The sequence below is a fragment of the Physeter macrocephalus genome, chromosome 1 (genome assembly GCF_002837175.3).
Source record: "Physeter macrocephalus isolate SW-GA chromosome 1, ASM283717v5, whole genome shotgun sequence".
NCBI classification, from domain to species: domain Eukaryota; kingdom Metazoa; phylum Chordata; class Mammalia; order Artiodactyla; family Physeteridae; genus Physeter; species Physeter macrocephalus.
The window spans coordinates 15922697-15944241 of NC_041214.2; the positions used below are offsets into that span (position 1 = coordinate 15922697).

A 21545-nucleotide genomic window follows, 5' to 3' on the forward strand; every position below is an offset into this window, starting at 1 on the left:
TGGTACTGGCACAAAAACAGAAATATAGATCAATGGAACAGGATAGAAAGCCCAGAGATAAACCCACGCACATATGGTCACCTTATTTTTGATAAAGGAGGCAAGAATATGTAATGGAGAAAAGACAGCCTCTTCAATAAGTGGTTCTGGGAAAACTGTACAGATACATGTAAAAGAATGAAATTAGAACACTTCCTAATGCCAGGGCAGAAGACCTAAATAGACATTTCTCCAAAGAAGATATACAGATTGCCAACAAACACAGGAAAGGATGCTCAACATCACTAATCATTAGAGAAATGCAAATCAAAACTACAATAATGTATCGCCTCACACCAGTCAGAATGGCCATCATCAAAAAAATCTACAAACAAATGCTGGAGAGGGTGTGGAGAAAAAGGAACCCTCTTGCACTGTTGGTCGGAATGTACATTGATACAGCCATTATGGGGAAGTGTATGGAGGTTCCTTAAAAAACTAAAAAGAGAACTACCATATGACCCAGCAATCCCACTACTGGGCATATACCCTGAGAAAACCATAATTCAAAAAGAATAATTCCTAGAGGCACAGAAGGGCCAGCAGTCCCATGACCTTTATCCTCGTCTCACCTTGGGCTTCTGGGTCATCCCGGCTCGGAGGAGGGCTGTTGGGAGAACTGATGACACCATTTCCCAGGCTGGAGGGAGGCAGAGGAGAACAGAAAAAGCTGCCCCATGGAATTGAAATGGGGCTGCCCCTTTAGAAAGCAACATTACAGTTAAGGAACCAGTGAAACGGTACTGCTTTTCCTTATTTGTGTATTATTAATGTGATGTTTTAAAATACCACCCTGTTCTGGATGGACCTAGAGTCTGTCATACAGAGTCAGAAAGAGAAAAACAAATACCGTATGCTAACACATATATATGGAATCTAAAAAAAAAATGGTTCTGAAAAACCTAGGGGCAGGACAGGAGTAAAGATGCAGACGTAGAGAATGGACTTGAGGACATGGGGAGGGGGAAGGGTAAGCTGGGACAAAGTGAGAGAGTGGCTTGGACATATATACACTACCAAATGTAAAATAGATCGCTAGTGGGAAGCAGCCACATAGCACAGGGAGATCAGCTCGGTGCTTTGTGATCACATAGAGGGGTGGGATAGGGAGGGTGGGAGAGAGATGCAAGAGGGAGGAGACATGGGGATAGACGTATACATATAGCTGATTCACTTTGTTATACAGCAGAAACTAACACAACACTGTACAGCAATTAAACTCCAATAAAGATGTTACAAAAAATAAAACATTTATAAATAAATAAATAGCAAGTATCTAGTGATGCTGAAGGGCAAGGCAATGAAAACAATTGAAGGTGGTACCTCACCCTTCACTACTATAGCAAGTAACCTAGGGTGGTACCCTAGGGCAAAAGGATGACCTTGAAGTGTTTTATACATGGACAGCTTATAGTCAGGCTCACTTTGGAACTAGTCCTCTGGCTGACTTGTGGAGAATGGATTGGAGGGGAAAAGACTGAAGGCAGAGCAACCACTTAAGAGGCTCTTGTAGTATGTGCATTACTGCCTGTGGCTTTCCTCGTTGTTTCTGAAACCTGGTCTGTTAAGTGTAGCATCTTTCTTTCAGGAAACACACAGGCTATCATTAAGTGCTACAACTGGAGGGGGAGTTACTGAACTAGTAACTCTCACAAACCACAACTGCAAGCGTTCAAACAGGCGTTCTTCTCCCTAGATGGATTTCAGCAATCTATAGACACCCTAAAATTGAGTATAAAATTTTTACCTTTCTAGGCATGTGTGTTTTTCTAGAGTAGGGGGTCAACATTTTTCATCAGCTCAACAAAATGCTGTATGACCTCTGAAGGTCAGTGGCACATAAGGACTTGGAATGAATGAAATTTAGTGACATATTTGGAAATTGAGACATTTTTAATATATTCAATAGTGCTAAAAAATACAAGGGTATTTAAAAAACTTTCCCTTAACTTGAATTCTCCTGCGGGTTCTAAGCCTGACAAAGCATCAGAATAATCTAAGGAGATTGTGAGAAGTAGAGTTCCATACCTCACCCCAGAACTGTTGAGTCAGGATGTATAGGGAAGGATCAAACTGGTTGTAGTTGCCTCGGGTTTGGGGACCACTGAGATTCTTCTTTACTTGCGGGAAAAGTATTTACTTCATTATTTATGCAGAAAAGCTGAACCAGGAGCTTTCTTTTAAAGTAACATGACATCACTAATGCTGTATCTCCCCCCAATGGGGGGGCATATTCATAATCTGATTTATAATTCTAGAGAATTTTTTGGGCGGGAAGGGTTACATTTTTTGGTATGTACCTCTGCTCCTTTCTGTCCCTACTAAGAATTGCCGCTCAGTTCTCTTCTAAGAGTGCTGTTTCTGCTGAAGATTTTTGTGCCAAGGTGAAAATCATTCTAAATTGTCTTATCTCAGCACTTAAAATGAATGGATACCATCTTTTTTCTTTTCTTTTTTGTTTTTTAAGAAAGAGGCTTCCTGGCTTGAGGAAATTATTTTCACTCTCAGATGAATCTGGTCCTCGCATGAATATCCTTCTTATTTTCCCCTATTTATGCTATCTGCTCCACATCTGTATCCAGTACAAGGCAGAAACAGCATGTTATCAACCACAAGAAGAAAGAAACATAAGGCTCTTAGAAATCTTGGTTCTCATTTATTGTCCTACTGAAGGCGCACTCTGGTGTATCTGAAAAGCTTTAGATGATTAAAAATGTAAGAATGTGTTGTCCTAGACAATTACAAAGGCTGAAGGGAAACCTTTTGTATATTGCTGGGCTGCAGCTATCTCCAGGGACAGCTTGGAATAGCAGCAGCACATTATGATATTCAGAAGGACTGATTATATAGGATTGATACAGTATTTGGTATTATTTCTTGTTCTATCAGATTTAATAAGGTGAATTTGACATAGTTAAGTATTCTAAATGACAGCAACACAATTGCTGTTTTGATGCAAGACTTTCTGAAAGAGAAATATTTTACATTAGTTCCTCCCAAAAGAATCCATGCTGAGAAAGTCTAATTAAAAAAAAATACATTTTGTTTAGGACTGGGGCTAGAATTCTCTGGCAAGTTTTTCTTTATACCTACTCCCTTTTCATTTTTATTTTTTTTTCTTCCGCTTCCTCTCATGTTTCTTTTTTCCATATTTCTACATCTCACTGTTATCCTTTTTCTCTTCTGTCATTTCGTCCAGCTTCTGCCTTAAGAGACCTGCACCCATGGCACTGAGGAGTTTGGCAGGAAACATTGTATGCTCCTTCTGTAAGGACATCCAAGAAAAAGGAAAGCCCAGGAATTTGAAGGGGACCTGGTATGTGTGAGTTCTCAATCCCTTATTTTCCATAGACTCCCTTTGGTTATCCCCTTGTATTCTAGGAGTTATCGTCCCAGTTATTTGTTTTTCTTATTTAATGTATAATTTCTTACTTGCCACTCTGGGCCTCTGTCTCTCCTCTATGAAACAAGACTGTGAATGAGCTCATCTCTTCCTGTTCCAAAATTGTGTAATGAATGAAAAAAATTACCTCACAGTTAAGTGGAACTGTTTGACATAGCTTAGACTGGGCATCTTTTTAATCACTAGCTTCCTAAAATTTTAAGAGCCATCTTTAAATATCTGCATTCGAAATGTATTGTCTTGAATAAGTTTGATATCCCAGGGAAACAGAATATCCATTGGTGTTTAAATGTTGCCCCTCTGTGATGTCCTTCTTAGAAAAATCCAGTTTGTCTAGCTACTTGTTTTACCACTTACCTTGAGGAGCTGTCAGTGTTTTTCTACCAGACGTACATCAACCTGGCCGACCGCTAATGCTACCTGGGAAAGCCAGTAGGGTAGGGTCAGGTCTAAGGTGAGGCATTGGGAACTGTGACCTTGGTAATGACTTCACTCCTTATCCCACACCACTCCCTTCTCTGAAAACACCCTGGATCGCTGCAGCATTCAGTGATCTGACACATCAGTACCCAGAAGTTTGTGAGGAGAGAGGAGAAGAAAAGGAAACAGGGTTAAATAGTTCCTGAATACTCAGCACGTACGACATGCTTTACAGATGTTATCTGATTCAGTCATCACAAATGCCTGATGAGATGGGTAATATTAACATCCCTTTACTGCTTAAAAAGAAGAACAACAACCAAAAAAACTGAGGCTCAGAAAAGTTATCTACAAGCTGTTGAACATGTGATTAAAGGGGATTTAAATAATAAAGTAAATTTAATGGATCACATAACTGAGGAGTCAAGCTTGGTCCAAAGCCTTAACACAAATCAGCATTTTTCCAATTTCGATTTCTCTTTTCTGAAGTGTTGGCTCTGGCTTTAGGCCACATTGCGCCTCCCAGAAGCTATTGGCTCCCCCTCAGGACCTCATCTCTCTTTGCTTTAGAGTAGCCTGTGGTCCCCACCCAAGCCATAGGATTCATTCTCTCACTGGCTCTTGTTGAGTCACATGTGTTTTCCCTGAAATAACCACTCTGTGATGATGCCGGTGAGTTGGGTCAAAGGTACAAGTTAGAAATTGATTGAATGCCTTAAAGGAATATCTGGGTACTGTTGGAGAGAAAATTTGAAGGACTAGATATTGAGGTGGTAACTCAAAAGTTCACCAGTAGGTTAGGAAATGACCAAAGTGCCTAGAGTTTCTACTTCAAAAATACTTTCTAAACAAATCTAAAACAAACTTTAAATTTAAATGTCCAAGAAACAGAAAGATCAATGCCAGAATCTGGGCCACTAATCCTTAATTCCCAAGCAAGTTCTAGAAATTGTGGAGATTTTATATGAGTAATTTAGAGTTTATTATGCAATGATATTTTGAAGCTGGTCAAGATAAGACATGGAGACTAAACAGTTCCACTAACTATGTTGTTTTTCATTGCTTATATTACTGGACACATTTTTTTTCTCACTGATCGGTGGAAATTCTCATGAAAAAGTAACCAGGACAGACTGGTTCCCTGCATCCAACCCTCTGATCATCTTGGAATAGGACCATGAGAAAGAATCTGAACGATTTCTAGATCCATACCAGTGTCTTTTTTTTTGTTTGTTTTTCTTCAAACATCTCACCAGTTTCCAAAGATGACCGCATTTGTTTTCAGCTATGAAGTATTTCTTCATCCTTAATAATGTGACAATTTCTAGAGACTTGAGTCAACGCCATATGATTTAAAATTAAGGAAGCTAAAACTTTTAAAAGGAAGGCTACATTATTATGCCTATTCAAGAGGTTTTTCTTTCCATAATCTTAAACACAAACATTTTTAATTAAGAGAATTCACTTGGGCTCAGGGAAACTCTTGGCAGCAACCACTTACCCTGTAGAAGCAAAAACCGTGAAATGTGGACATTAAGCTTACTTATCCTCAAGAAGTAAAGGGAGCTCAGAATTTAACCTGAAATGGTAGGATTCACATTAGTTGGATATTGCATCATTTCTCTGCACAGGTGGATATCAGGTAAGAATGAAAACAGGTTTCTGATCCATCACGTAACTACCAATGTACCCAAATAGTCTTTGATTAACAATTTCCCATCTGGATGGAAAATGTATCCCCTCTTTTAAAAGATTATACATTTTGGTCTGAAACCTAAGTTTGAACAAAAAATTGCTTGTGAAGAAATTAGCACAAAAATTTCAAATATTAATTTTTTGGTTTACCCCAGGCTATCTTTAAACCACAGAGGTAGAAATAATTGAAAAACAAATTTTAAAAAAGCCTCCTTTATAATGTTATCTTTTAAAACAGAAAACAGACTACAATACTAATATGACAGTGAATCATCTATGTGGACCTATTTAGAAGCACTTATTGCCTGTGGGTGGAACCTGGAGTAGGCCTCCGACTCTGCTTGGTGTTCTCTCTCTCTCTCTCTCTCTCTCTCTCTCTCTCTCTCTCTCTCTCTCGTACAGTTCAGCACATCACAGTTTGAGTGACCAATACGTCAATTGCATATTCAGAGAGGAGTGACTTCGGTGGTGAAAAGACTTCAAAATGAGGTCATGCCCACTGTCTGGATGTGTTGAAGGAATTTGGATTTTAACCTAGGAAATAATGACTTCATTTCTTTTTCCAAATAACCAAGAAGTTAACTTGCCCTAGAGAACTAAGTGTTTAATTCATTGGCATCTTATGAAAAACCAGAAGCAGTGAACGGAGGCTCAAGAAAGTGGCTAAGTACACAAATGATGGAGTTGGAAAGTCAGGGGTTCAAATACCTGTTCCACCACATACAAATCGTATAAGTTTGGCAACATATTTAACCACGCTGAGCCTCAATTTCCCTGTCTGATAAATGGGGAAAATAACAACTAACCTGCAGGATTGTCATAATGATCAAATGAGTCAACAATGTATTTGAAGTGCTACGTGTCGCAACTGGCATTTGTAAGGATTCAACAAACGGTCTTTCAACAGTTGCTTTATAAATCAGCATCAGGCTATTACTATTATCTGTCGGAAGTATGCAATGAAAAAATTCTTGCCTTTGGAAGTAGTAGTTTCAGCCATCAGTTGAGGTGTTCAAGTAGCTTCTTACGGTGTAAGGAGTATGGGCTTGATGTCATCAGGTCTGGATTTTGAATTTCAGTTCTAACACTTTCCAGCTCTGTTTAACTTGAACATGATATTTAATTTGTATGAGCCTCAGTTTTCTTTTCTTAAATTAGGATAATAATATCTTTTTCACAAGTTTGTTTTTTCCTGAGTAGTAAATAACATAATCAGAACAAGAATATCATTTTTTGCTCAGATACAGATCTTCCTTGACTTACAATGGGGTTATGACCCAAGAAACCCATCCTAAGTTGAAAATATCATTAAGTCAAAATGAATTTAATATAACTAACTTACCAAACATCAAAGCTCAGCCTAGCCTACCATACCTGTGCTCAGAACACTTACATTAGCCCACACTTGGGCAAAATCATCTAACACGAAGTCTATTTTATAATAAAGTGTTGAATATCTCATGTAATTTATTGACTAGTGTACTGAGAATGAAAAACGAAATGGTCGTATGGATGCAGAATGGTTGTAAGTGTGTCAGTTATTTACCCTCTTGATCGCAGAGCTGACTGGGAGCTACAGCTTGCTGCCGCAGCCCGGCATCACAAGAGTATCATACCGCATCATCACTAGCCTGGGAAAAGATCAAAATTCAAAGTACGGTTTCTGCTGAATGCATATCGCTTTCACACCATCTAAATCAAAAAACTGTAAGCTGAACCATTGTTAAGTCAGGGACTCTCTGTACTCAGTGCCATGCACTGTGCTAAATGCTTTACATGCATCCACTTATTCAGTCCTTATAACAAAACTGGGAGGAGGTTCTTACTATTATCTCCATTTTACAGATAAGGTAACTGAGACAGACAAAATGAAGTTGTTTGCCCAAGGGGCAAATATTACCCATCTCATCAGGCATTTGTGATGACTGAATCAGATAACATCTGTAAAGCATGTCGTATGTGCTGAGTATTCAGGAGCTATTTAATAAGGGGCCAAGGAGGAATCCTAAGTACAAGATGTCTGGCTCCTGGAGCCATGCTCACGAGCATTTCCAACATAGTGCTTGACACTGTGCTTGACACTGAACATTCTCTCATTCCTTCCCTGTGCGAGGACCACTTAGCCACCATAGCCATACAGTGCGAGCAAAACAAAGATGCAAACTTGCCGGGGGTAGTAAGTCAAGAGTCCAGACTTAACCTTTCTTGAGTGCCAATCCATGAACTAGGGTCAGATTGCCTGCAGTTAAATAAAAGATTGCTTTGAAAAGTACAAATTCCTGGGCCCACCTCTGGAAATTATGAGTCAGTAATTTGAGGTGGAGCTCAAAATGTATAACTCCCTAGGGATCCTGTTGCACAGCCAGGGTTGATAACCAGCCTATACATGACTCTGTGCGTCTTCCAACTAGGAGTTTCTACAGTCTTTTAAATTTTCTGAATAAAAACAGGCCCTTGATTGTTTGATTCTGAATTTTCCATTTGTAGTCAGGGGCATTTCCTCCTTCTAATTGATTAGGGAAAAAGACATAAGGTGGCAGAATCCATTGTGTTTTCTCCATAGAAAAGCTTCACACCTCCATTTCCAAAGGGTGTGTCTTCTTTTCTTTGTTTTTTAGGTTTGTGTTGTTTTAGTTATTCATTCTTATTTTTTTAACATCTTTATTAGAGTATAATTGCTTTACAATGGTGTGTTAGTTTCTGCTTTATAACAAAGTGAATCAGCTATACATATACACATGTTCCCATATCTCTTTCCTCTTGTGTCTCCCTCCCTCCCACCCTCCCTATCCCACACCTCTAGGTGGTCACAAAGCAACGTGCTGATCTCCCTGTGCTGTGCGGCTGCTTCCCACTAGCTATCTATTCTATGTTTGGTAGTGTATATATGTCCATGTCACTCTCTCACTTTGTCCCAGCTTACCCTTCCCCCTCCCCATATCCTCAAGTCCATTCTCTAGTAGGTCTGTGTCTTTATTCCCGTCCTACCCCTAGGTTCTTCATGACCTTTTTTTTTTTCCTCTTAGATTCCATATATATGTGTTAGCATACGGTATTTGTTTTTCTCTTCTGACGTACTTCACTCTGTATGACAGACTTGTAGTGAGGTGGATGGACTTAAAGGGTGTGTCTAAATTGAACATTGCCGTCACCTCCCTGGTCACGTAATACCTTCTACAGTAAATGGAGATGAAGAAACCAAACGAACAATTTGAAAATCTGAGTACAAGCCAGTTCCTCAGTCTCCAGGAGATGTTATGGATAACATAAATAAATAAAAAGCAAAAATGTAGGGCACATTGAGTTTGTAAAATAAATGGGTATGAAACTCTACCTCCACCTCAGGCATGCAAGACTGTGCAATTTAGAAGGAGCAGGAGGGCACTTCTCTGGTGGTCCAGTGGGTAACACTCCGTGCTCTCAATGCAGGGGGCCTGAGTTCGATCCTTGGTTGGGGAACTAGATCCTGCATGCATGCCACAACGAAGAGTCCACATGCTGCAACTAAAAAGACCCCGCATGCCTCAATAAAGATCCCACGTGCCGCAAGTAAGACCTGGCACAGCCAAAATAAATAAAATAAATAATTATTTTAAAAACAGAAGGAGCAGGAGGAACAACATCTGGGTCCAAGGAAGATTTTGTCTGTGAAAAACAGCCTTAATTATGGTCCATATACAAGAGGAAAATGGTGAACTTTCAGCTAAGGGCATAATCCTTAGGCAAGAAAAACAACCGGTTAGGAAAATGGATCCAAGACCCTGATTCAAGTGTGTAAAGTGAGGTCCCATGAAGAGCTCTGTTCCTATAGTTGAGTGACTGTGATACTGGCTGGAGGGGACAAAGAAAGATTTTGTGTGTGTGTGTGTGTGTAAATATACGTGCATTCACACACAAATGCACATGTTTCAAAATTATACCTACAAACATAATTTCAATAAATTATCAGTTACTCCTTGACTAATTATTTGGACAGAGGAGTTTCCCCAAGTTTTAGTAGAGAATACAGAGGAGAAAAAAAAAGGTTTTGTAATTCTTTGGTTGGAATTAGATTCACAGCCAAATTAATTTCTCTTTCCAGTGTGTTGTTTTTTGTTTCTCCCCTTCCCTAGACAGGGCTTGGGAAATGATAATCATTTTTCATGAGAGCAAACATACATATTTTGGTTCCCTAGATTTTATCATGGTATAAACACCTAAAAAAGTTATAAATGTTGTAAAAACTCCAAAATAGCTGGAAGGCAAAAGTGCAGTGGGGAATTTTCCAGGATATACTTTGAAGAAAGTCGTGGCAGAGTGTTAGGCAGGGAATACAGGAATGACATTTGGTAACTCTAACTCTCGAGAGAATAGAATGACCGAAGTGTTTCTATAGAAGCAGAGCAGTGTATGTCTCAATAAGAAAAGGGCAAAATAAATAATTACTGTTGTATAAGATAAAGGAATAGAAACGACTTACTGTGAAGGAAAGGGCTTTACAAAATTGTAGTGGACCTCAAAAGACTATTTTTAAAATTTACTGTGAGTGCCAAGTGATAATGAAAAACATCTGTGCATCTTTGCCCAAATAACAGATAAATAAAATAGAAACTAAACAGTCAGCAGAGACCTTGTCCATTTTACACTGAAGAGTTGCTGTTTTAGCTGTACTTTTTTTCCAGTCAGTTGTAGGGAAATAGATTCTTTGGGCGCCATCTAGTGATGAAGTGGAGGAAGGCAACTAAAAGAGTTGGTATTTTGTTTTATTTTGGTATTTGGTACATAGGAAAAATGAGTGTAATGAAACAGTTGAGTTTCAGGGATAAGGCATTAGTTTGAAACTTTTAAATGAAATCAATACTCATTGGTATAAGCAAGAATTTGGAGGTGATTTGGAGAAGGCAGGGAACTTTGCCTCTCAGTTTTTGTTTTAACTCCCAGCATCTAGAATGATATCTAGCATACTGTATAAACGTATGTGAATCTGTTGGAAATAAAATGAATAAATGGTGACAAAAATTACAGGATTTAAGAGACTGTCTATCTCTTGTTCTGCATATATATTGGATCCACCTACATTTTTTAAACAGAAGGTGCAACTTTTATAAGTGATTTTAAATAACAAAATTAAAATTCTTTACACTAAAGCATTGTCATTGCTGTAGATTCTTCAAAATCATGTTAGGAGTTCCTTGCCAAGTTTGAAATGGAATATCAGAAAATCTAGGCTATTCAAGCTCTAAAATTCATATTACTTAGCCTTATCTGTTAATTTATTTATTTATTTTTATTTTGCATATTTGCAGGGAAAGGAGGAGATTAACATATATTGTATCTCTCTGATGAGCTAGGTGTCTTATTTATATATTAATTTCAAAGAAGGCAATTGGGTGGGTTAAAAAAAAAAAGATACTCACAAAGAAGGCGATTCGGAGGGTTTAAAAAAAAAAAAAAACCACCAAAGCTCAGAGGTTTAGTTTATATAGTCATAAAGCTCACCCAAGTTTTTTTGGCTTTCAAGCCCTTAATAATGTGTTAGACATGAGTGGTTTTTATTTGTTTGTTTTTTAGGTTTTTTTTTTTTTTTTTTTTGTGGCTTTTCTCTAGTCTGATTTTCTCCATCCCTCTTTCATAATTACCTAAGCTTGTCATTTTGATACCATTGTCTGGGACCAAGGGATTGGTTTAGTTTTGGGCATGGTAGCCCATTTATGGCCAATGAGACAGAGAAGAGGTCTTCTAGAAAAGTTTCTCATCCTGGATGAAAAAAAACACAAGAGAGAAATGTTCCTTTTCTGGCTTTTGACATTGGTTTCTGAAAATGTTATGCCTGGCACTATTGCAGTCATCTTGTGACCATGACGGGAATGAGTTCACATATCAAAAATGACAAAGTGAACAAATGGGAAGGTGGGCATTTATGACATTGTGGAGCCACTAAGATAACCAACCAGGGGCTGCCCTGCCTTGAACTTGGTGTTACATGAATAATAAAGAACCTCCTTTTGTAAGTCATTTAGAGATGATTTTTCTGTTACTTATAGTTGAAAACATCTGAATTAAAACATGTAAGTGAAATATAAGAAAGAAATAATAAGAAATAGTTTGTTTAAACCCTATTGGGAAAAAGAATTAATATGAAAATGAGTGTTATTTTAATAAATCAGAGAAGTAATCTTGCATTTTAAAAAATCAACAAATGGCCTATTGAAAAAAAAATATCTAGCAAAATGTGTTTGGTGAACTTTAAATTGAGGCAAGGAGGAGCTAAATTCTATAGAATGATCAGTTAAAAAGACAAGAAAACTGAAAATCTGCTTACCACTTTATGGGTGCCACAATTTAATAGACTGTTAAAACTATGCTTTAATAACTTTCTCAAATCCTCTAGCATGCCAGTGGAAAACCGGGCAAGCCAAAGTTCAGCACACATGATCCCTGTTGTATTGAGCTCAGCTGTCCTGTAAAAGTGATGCTCTCATACTTCTAATATGAGAATTAATATCTTAACTTTCTTGGAAGCCAAACCAAACTAAGGAAAACAGCAAACAACAATAACAACCCCCCCCCCCCGAAGCAGAGGACACTTCAAATTGAAGTGGAAATTAAAAATAAAAATAGTTTATTTGAAAAATTCAAATAAAAGATGAAAGTAGAAACGTTTTCAAAGTTAATTGGGGTGGTGATTTTAGTAAATATAAAATTATTTGTATTAAATTTATATAGCAAGACGTAAACATTATAGCTGTTTGCATTGTATTCTGTTTTGGCAAACACACACTCACACTCACTATCATTTCCTTTGAAATGATTTTTTTTTTTTGATAGAAGATTTAAAAAGTCAACACTTTATTCTTTTTGCCTCTCTTTAGAAGTAGTAACTGCTAGCAGGAGGAACTGGTCTTCTGATGCACCATCAGCATCTTGCCATCTTTTATTGCTTCCATTTGCTCACCAGAGCTATCTTATTTCCCACCCAATCAGCTTTCCATAAAATCGAACTTCTCCATACCTCAGGCTTATGAAAGTGTGCTTTATAATTTGGAGAACTAGCTCTATTACTTTCCTACATTTCAAAACATAGTTATTTTGCCACTTTTTCACTGTGGGTCAACAATGTAATACATTTTGAGTCCGAAAGGATTTCTGTGTAAAATCATCATCATATCACAGCTTAGAGACATTCTCAGAATATTTTCCTTACACAGACATTGTAAAAAGTAGCCTAATAAAATAGGTGGTGTTTCTCATTAATCTCATATATACCTCTTTTTACCTCCTTACAATTATATTAATTACACCATACATAGTAACTCAAACAACAATAATTATTATTATACCTTCATAGCATGCCTGTGAGATAGGTGTATTATTATTACCATTCTACAGATGGAGAAACTGAGGCTGAGTGGAAGAATAACTTATCTGAGATCACGTAGCTGTCAAGTGGCAGCCAGGACTTGAACCCAGGCAGACTGAGAGTAAAAACTCGGGCAACAGGAAACAGTCTTAATTCCATTGCTCTGATGAGACAATTAGCTTGTTAAAATTATGTCCGAAAGGATCATGCATACCTTGATGTTGGGAAAGTAGAATAGCAAACACTCTTGCAAACAGTTTGGCAATTTCTTATAAAACTAAACATGCAATTACCATATGGCCAGACTACTGCACTCTTCTTGGGTATTTCGCCCAGAGAAATGAAAACTTGTATACATGTGTTCACTGTGGCTTTATTTCTAATAGCATCCAACTGGAAACAACCCAGATGTCCTTCAGCAGGTGAATGGTTAAACAAACTGTGGTATATCCATACCATGGAATACTACTCAGCAATAAAAAGGAATGAACTGTTCATGTACACAACAACTTGGATAGATCTCAAATAATTTATGCTGAGTGGAGAAAGCCATTTTTAAAAGGTTAGGCACAGATTTTAGTTATATAACATGTTTGAAATGGCAAAATTGTGGAACACAGATTAGTGTTTGTTATTGGTCTGGAATAGGGCAACTGGGTGGGAAGGCAATAGATGTGTCTAAAAGGGCAATGCCAGGGATCGTTGTGGTGAGAGGGCTATTTTGTGTCACTACTGTGGTGGTAGATACACAATCTACACCAGGTAATAAAATTACATGGAACTAAGTATACATACACCCCAACACAACTATAAGTAAAACCAGGGAAAATCTGGATAAGATCTGTGGTTTACGTCAGGGTCAGTGTCTGCTTGTGAACTGCATTATATTTTTGCAAGATGCTATCACTAGAGGAAACCTAGTAAAGGGTACATGGGATCTCTATTATTTTTCACATCTACTGCCAACCTAAATGATCTCAAAATTTTAAAAGTATTTAAAAATTATTGTAGATAATCCTATTATCTTAATTAGAATTATTTTCCCACACACCTAAAAAAAGTAAACTAAAATTTTTATACGTATTTTTAGCCACAAAGTAGATATAAAAATAAGGTTTCATTCAGCAAATAAAGCTACTGCCCTCCATTGGTGCACTGCTTTTACTGTTAGAATCCACTAACAAGTGATTCAGTAATACCTCATTTCTTTGCTATATAGATGTGCGTTATAAGGTGTTTTTTTTTTTGAAATGTGAAAAGAAATTCCTTAATGGTACAGCTTTCCTTTTGCATTAATTCATTATCCGAGCCTGGACATCTTTGTCTGTTTTCATTTTCTCTGTGTGACTCTTGTCAAACACATTGATTTTTTAAAAATATATTTTTATTTATCAATACCCACTGATTTTAAAAATATACATAATTCAAGTCATTTATTTTTCTTTAAAAATGGCATAATAGTTTGTCTCACCTTTGATTTGAACGGGATAGAGGGAAAATATCTTTGAAAACAATAGGTTTTAAAGTATGATTTCTTCCAATGCAGTACTAATGAATCAAGGCAGCCGAAAGTCACACAGCTTCCAGTTTAGGCTGTCATTTTCTTTGCTCACCTTCTCTCCAAATCCCCCAGCTTCTGCTCACTTGCCATTTTTGTTCAACCTGCTCCAGCTGTTATTGGTGTTGCTATAATACACACAAAGCGAAATTTGCCTTTATGGTTGCCATGGAGACACTGCTTATTAAAAAAAGTCTTTTTCTTCTGAAAAGAACTGTGATGTTATACGTTCGCCCAGGTCTGTGAGCAAGTTTTCTACATTATGAAATTACATAAGTAGCTCTGCAAAATTAACCTCTGGCATTTACTGTCTATATAAGTGACCTTGTACTATTTCACAAGATATACGCTATTTCCCCTAAGTTGCGACCACATCCCTCTGGCCACAGGGAACTAAATAAACAAAACAGCTAATAATTCTCCCCTTTCCTTCACCACTCTCCTCCTGCTATAGATTTTAAAATCTATAGCAATTAGTTAATCTCTCCCAGCTCTATCCTCCATTCAGACTTATGGTTGGACATACTGTGTACATTTATCAAATACCATGACTTATAGTTGGCATTATCCCATTGAGAAAGGTATTGTATATTGTCTTTTAAATTTTTTTTTAATTTTTAATTTTTTATACAATTTTTAAAGGTTAACTCCATTTACAGTTATTATAAAATATTGGCTCTATTCCCCATGTTGTACTATACGTCCTTGTAGCCTATCTTACACCCATAGTTTGTACATACCACTCCTCTTCCCTATTGCCCCTCTTCCCCACTGGGGACCACTAGTTTGTTCTCTATATCTGTGAATCTGCTTCTTGTTTGCTATATTCAGTAAGTCGTTGTATTTTTCAGATTCCACATATAAGTGATATCATACAGTATTTGTCTTTCTCTATCTGACTTATTTCACTCAGCATAATGCCCTCCAAGTCCATACATGTTGCTGCAAATGGCAAAATTTCATTCTTTTTTTATGACTGAGTAGTGTTCCCTTGTATATATGTACCACATCTTCTTTATCCATTCATCTGTCAGTGGACACTTCGGTTGCTTCCATATCTTGGCTGTTGTAAACAGTGCTGCATGAACATTGGGGTGCATGTATCTTTTCGACTTAGTTTTTTTTTGTTTTTTTTCAGATACCTACCCAAGAGTGGAATAGCTGGGTCATGTGGTAGTTCTATTTTTAGTTTTTTGAGAAACCTCCATACTGTTTTCCACAGTGGCTGCACCAATTTATGTTCCCACCAACAGTGTGTGAGTGTTCCCTCATATATTGTCTTATATATTGTCTTATGCTGTGTGTTGTGTCATGTATATTCACACTCTCACTTCCACGAGACTGTCCGGTGCTAACTTGACATTCCTCTCTTCCTTCCCTCTTCTTTGCCTCAGTAATTTAGGGATGGACAGCAAATCACTCTATTGACACATGTTCATTAAGCTCCTACTGTGTGTCTAGTACATTCTAGGAGCTGGAGATATAGCAGTGAATAAGGCAAGTCCCTGGATTTTAATTACATTTGGAGAAAAGTTGATTTACTTTAGGTACAAATAATCTTTTACTTTTGCCCTTTTTAATTAAACAAAATACCACAAAAACTCTTGTTGGTACTGTTCATCATTGAGACCTTTAGTCCCTTATATTCTGAATCATAAAAATGGCAGTTATAATAAAAATAGAAAAGTTAAAAGATACAGCATTGCTCAGAAACAGTATCAGTAACTTTGGTGGTAAGGTAGTGGGATGGAAATTGGCCCACTGAGCTCTGGGAACAGAAACAGGAGAGATGGCTGTAATTTTAGCTCCTACAGTCTAAGAAGAACAGGGGACCAGAACCTGAGCCATTGCTTGAAATAAAGGTCTGCGAGAGTGTGCTCCAACCTGTGAAAGGAAGGAAAAAAAAAAAGACTTTTGACCAACAACTAGTGTTTTAGCTTATAATAACATTGCTTAACAAGGATGAGGGGGGCAGTAAAAACTGCCTTGTATCCAGGACTTGTGCCAAGCTGCCCACTGACACAGTGCCTGGATCTGCATTTGCCTCCAGTATCATCCCTGAGTAAGCTCAGAGTCACCTACACAGACCTTGTTCTGGTCCCCAGTGGTCCAGGTAATGCATCACTTGGAGAGATAATTATAAAGCGAGAGCAGAAAAAACAAGCAAAGAACATGAGAGATAAAAACTCCCATCTAAATGAGCTTGAAAACCAAAAATTCCAAAGTACATCAGAATTATTATAATTGAAAAGATAACCAAGAAAATTAAAGATTGGTATATAATCACTTTGGATGAAATGAAAATAATAGAGCAATCTGAAAAATTAAAACAAGTGTGTTTGAGATTTTAACAAGATTTTGCAGAGAGATAAAAGAAAGAATAACAATCTTGAGAATATAAAAATTATGAAAAACCAAAGCAGTAGCATATGAAAAAAAATCAAGTAAAAACCTTGGAAATGAAAAGCCACTATTATAGAAAAAAATAAACAGGATTAACTCAAAACTAAATGCAGTTAAAGAGGAAATTTTAAAATGATAGGAAAAAGGTACTGGGACATATACACAGAATCTAGCCCTAGGAGGTAAGACACTGAAAAATATATATGAAATAGCAGTTAGACATGGATGTGCTATAGAAAGACTCCAAAACTGTTTACTAGGAGTTTTAGAAAAAGGCAATAGAAGAAATAGCTGAGAAGCAATAGCTAAAGATAGTTTAGTATTATATAGAACTGAAAAGAATAAAATTTCATATCAAAATATCATACAGTATGTAACAGGATGTATTTTATTTTATTTATTTTTTATTTTTTATTGAAGTATAGTTGATTTACAATGTTGTATTAATTACTGCTGTACAGCAAAGTGACTCAGTTATACATATATATACACTCTTTTTCATATTCTTTTCCGTTATGGTTTATCATAGGATATCATATATAGTTCCCTGTGCTATACAGTAGGACCTTGCTCTTTATCTATTCTATAGATACCAGTTTACATCTGCTAATCCCAAACTCCCAAACTCCCCATCACCCCTTGGCAACCACCAGTCTATTCTCTATGTCCAACAAGATGTATTTTAAAATAGACTTGTTGTTTATTCCAGTGAGAAGTCTTTCGTCCACTGGGAAAATGTAAACTTTAAAGGATGTTGATGAAACAATGACTTGTCTACTTATAGAATTTAATTTATTACTTTAGCTGCACATATATTTACATTACATTTTATCTAAATAGAGTAATTTAGAAACATTGTCTTTTTCCCTCAGTCACACTTAAAAAATACCCAGCCTCTTCAGATGCATCTTTTTTTTTTTTTTTTTTTTTTTTTGTGGTACACGGGCCTCTCACTGTTGTGGCCTCTCCCGCTGCGGAGCACAGGCTCTGGACGCGCAGGCTCAGCGGCCATGGCTCACGGGCCCAGCTGCTCCGCGGCACGTGGGATCTTCCCGGACCGGGGCGTGAACCCGTGTCCCCTGCGTCGGCAGGCGGACTCCCAACCACTGCGCCACCAGGGAAGCCCTCAGATGCATCTTTGACATCAGTGTCTTTGTCATCACCAGAGTATTTTTAAATTATCATAGCAGCATCACTTATATCTCAGTTGTTTTGAGATACAGCACTATGTGATTGTGTGTGTGATGTGGACACTGAAGCTTCCCATTCACACACATTAGTACCATTTCATTTTCATTTTTATTCTTCCTATAGGTTTATATTCCTCAACTTCATAGTGTAATAACCTTTATTGCTTTTTAAAGTAATCTTTAAAGGCATTGTTTATAATGCTCTCTAACCCTTGCAGACATAATGTCAAAACCCAGGAATAAATACTGAAATTGTTAACCTTCTTTGCCGTCTTTTATACTGATTTTAACAGATCATCTTTGTAAACATGAAAGCTAGCATTAATTTTAGAAAAAAAAATCGTTGGGTCTTTTTTGTCTAATGTTCTAAGCAGTATTTTATGGCTTACGAAAGTGTCCATAACATGGGAGACTGTATAAGGGCTCAAATATATGTATGGTTATTTTCTTTTCTAGAAATTTTGGGGAAAAAACTTACCTTATATTTGGGTTATATAAAGCTTTTATTGACCTCTTACTCCATATCAGGTGTTGGTGCTAGGTATGTAGCAGTGAACAAGATGGATAATGGTCCTGATCTCCTGGAGTCCACATTCTAGTTTGGTGATATAAACAATAAGCAAACAAGTAAGAAAATATCATGTAGTGATAAATGATATATAGAAAATTTTTTAAAATTTCAAGAAATTGGATGAAGTTTATAAGGGTCTGGAGGGCTTCCAAGGAATCTGAATATTGAAGGGCCTGTGAGACCAGGTAGACTTTAAGACTCCTTTATGGACCAACCCAGGTCTAAAATTCCCATACCCTGAATCTAAATCCACTAATTTACCTTTAGACCATTCATCTTTTTGTTAAAAACTTTTTGACCTCACATAAAAAATGTATGATATAGGAGGATGTTATAAAGCTAGAAAAAGTAGAAAGGAGAAGAAAATTGTAGAAAATCAAAAGTAAACAAAACAAAACAAACCTCTGATTTACTGGTAGGCAGAAAGGCATGAGTCTTGGTCATTGGTCATGTACAGAATTATTTTGCCACTTGAAATCTGCCCTATGGGAGGATATGTGTACTTTTGCTTGCCTACCTTCCTTTCTTTTTTTTTTTTTTTTGCGGTACGTGGGCCTCTCACTGTTGTGGCCTCTCCCGTTGCGGAGCACAGGCTCCGGACGCGCAGGCTCAGCGGCCGTGGCTCACGGGCCCAGCCGCTCCGCGGCATGTGGGATCCTCCCGGACCGGGGCACGAACCCGCGTCCCCTGCATCGGCAGGCGGACTTTCAACCACTGCGCCACCAGGGAAGCCCCCTTCCTTTCTTCTTTTCTCTCTTTCTTTCTTTCTTCCTAAAATTCTGTATTTTCTAAAATAAGCCTGCATTGCTTATATAATCTGGGAAAAACCCATACTTTTAAATTGGAACCATTACCTTTCACTTAACATTTCAGACATCATCATCTTTTTAATCTGAAGTGATTGAAGTAGTATTTTTAAACCTTAACTCTGACACTTCTATAAATACATTCTAATGGGTATGTTGCCTTGTTGATTTTATGCCAATTAGTATGTAACAATGTGAGAATATATAGAATGTAACTCAAAAACACTAATTTTACATGGCTTCTGAGAGAAGGATGGTTTGCTTATCTGCAAAAGTTTCCTAAGAAGATAAAGTGTATTCTATTCATTACTTTCAACTGAGTGAAACCCAAGCCATTTACCACTAGCTACTCTCTCATGATATATTTTATATTGTCAGGTTGATCATAGGATGTTGAATTACTAATGCTATGAGATAATATCTAGGTCTTGAAAAGAGCGACTCCTTCTTGAAACTCGTTTAATGTAGAAAATATATATTACCCTTCTAACTTTATTGCTTTTGTGTACTTGAAAGAATCCAATTGAAAATACTGCTAGATAATAGATTCATAATCATCCCAGATAAAAATCTTTGCTTTACTTCCCTGTGCTCCCATTATCCTGTTTCAGGTAATAGAATCACTCAGAGTAATTTCGATTCTTTATAAGGTCAAAGTGTCTTTTGCTTGGACAGTTTTTCTGATGTAACTGGTATTGACTCAATAACTTCTCAGTATCTTCTGTACAATCAAGTCACATCTGGTTTTAGAATTGTCATTTTTTTCCCCTATACTGTTACCCTCAAAAGACATGTGTATTATATCCCTTAACTCTAATTTCATTTGTCCTGGTACATTGTAGACTCTCACATATTTACCTTTAATTGAATTGTTAAGGACATTTGAAAATTTCTCACAATACTTCTCTAAGAAAATAAAATTTTTTTCTGCAATCAAATACAACTTTTAAAAGCATCTAAAATTAAAGGGGTAAAAAGAAGCTTGCTAGGTTTTCTTTCAGCTCAAAAAGTACATAATTTAGTAAAATAATCTTTTTACGTCTTAAAATTGTTTTTCAAGAGTGGGATATCAGATTGCATCAGCATCAAATAGCTGATAGACATTTTTAATTGCTTTGAAAAGTATATGCATTACATCATCCAATAAGGATACATTATAAAGAGATTTACAGAAAAATGTCTAAACAGCTTAGGTCATGACAAGTCTCGAAGGTATTTCTCTAATACACACCACACACACACACACACACACACACACACACACACACACACACACACACACACACACACACCTGTTGTTGTGTACTGCCTGGAGCAAGTCCAGGCAGCTGCTGGGGTGGGTGGAATAAGACAGCTGACATTGCCTGTCTGTCTCACAGAACAGCCGGTGGTGGAAGGAGACACGTTGGTAATGATGCAGGTGAAGAAACCAGTTCTTCCAGCCAACCTTTTTTCTGAAAATAGTGGTAATGGCACCAAATATGCCCCACTTGAACTTTATGAAAAAGGTGAGTATGGGGAGAGCACCCAAAGCTTGAATAGGACTAAAGTGACACGTAAGAGGCACCTAGGATGCAAAATTTAAGGTGGGTGCTGACCCTGTACCTGTATGACCTGAGAGTGAAGGTCACCTTAAAGTTTGTGCCTGCATTGTTTCACTCTAGTCCGTGCCAACTTTGTCCTGCAGTTTTTAGTATCTCTGGGTTATAAGCCACCTACAACCAGGTATAAAGTCAGGTGACAAGAAAAACCCATAACAAGTGTAGTTTTCTTCCATTGAAACATCTGGGAGATAGTTGATAATGACTTAGGATAAGAACCTAGTTGAGAGATCTGAATATCAGGGCTCTTTTAGGTTAATTAACTTAAGTGTGTTTTAAACATATATTTTAACTATACACAAGCTCCCTTTCATGAGCAGAAGAGAAATGTCTAACTTGATCAAACTATGTATTCTACCCTCTCATTTGTTCTTTGTTCTGGATTTATATACTCAACTCATCCCCGCTAGGCTGCTTTTTTATGTCATTGACTTAATCACTAGTTATAGCGAATTCTCTCTACATCGGCAATTACTCAGAATTAGGCTCTAAGTAATGTCTGTCTATGGCTACAGCTACC

The 21545-nt window shown here is 37.2% G+C and overlaps 1 long non-coding RNA gene across 1 annotated transcript in view; it reads left to right on the top strand.

Annotated features, from left to right (window-relative positions):
* LOC102990304 (uncharacterized) overlaps nt 1–21217 on the top strand; it is a 36097-nt gene extending 14880 nt beyond the window's left edge. Inside the window, exons 2-3 of the long non-coding RNA XR_448308.4 lie at nt 3239–3355; nt 20804–21217. This is a non-coding gene — a long non-coding RNA (uncharacterized lncRNA). The remainder of the gene's footprint in view (nt 1–3238; nt 3356–20803) is intronic.
* The last annotated feature ends 328 nt before the right edge of the window (nt 21218–21545 follow it).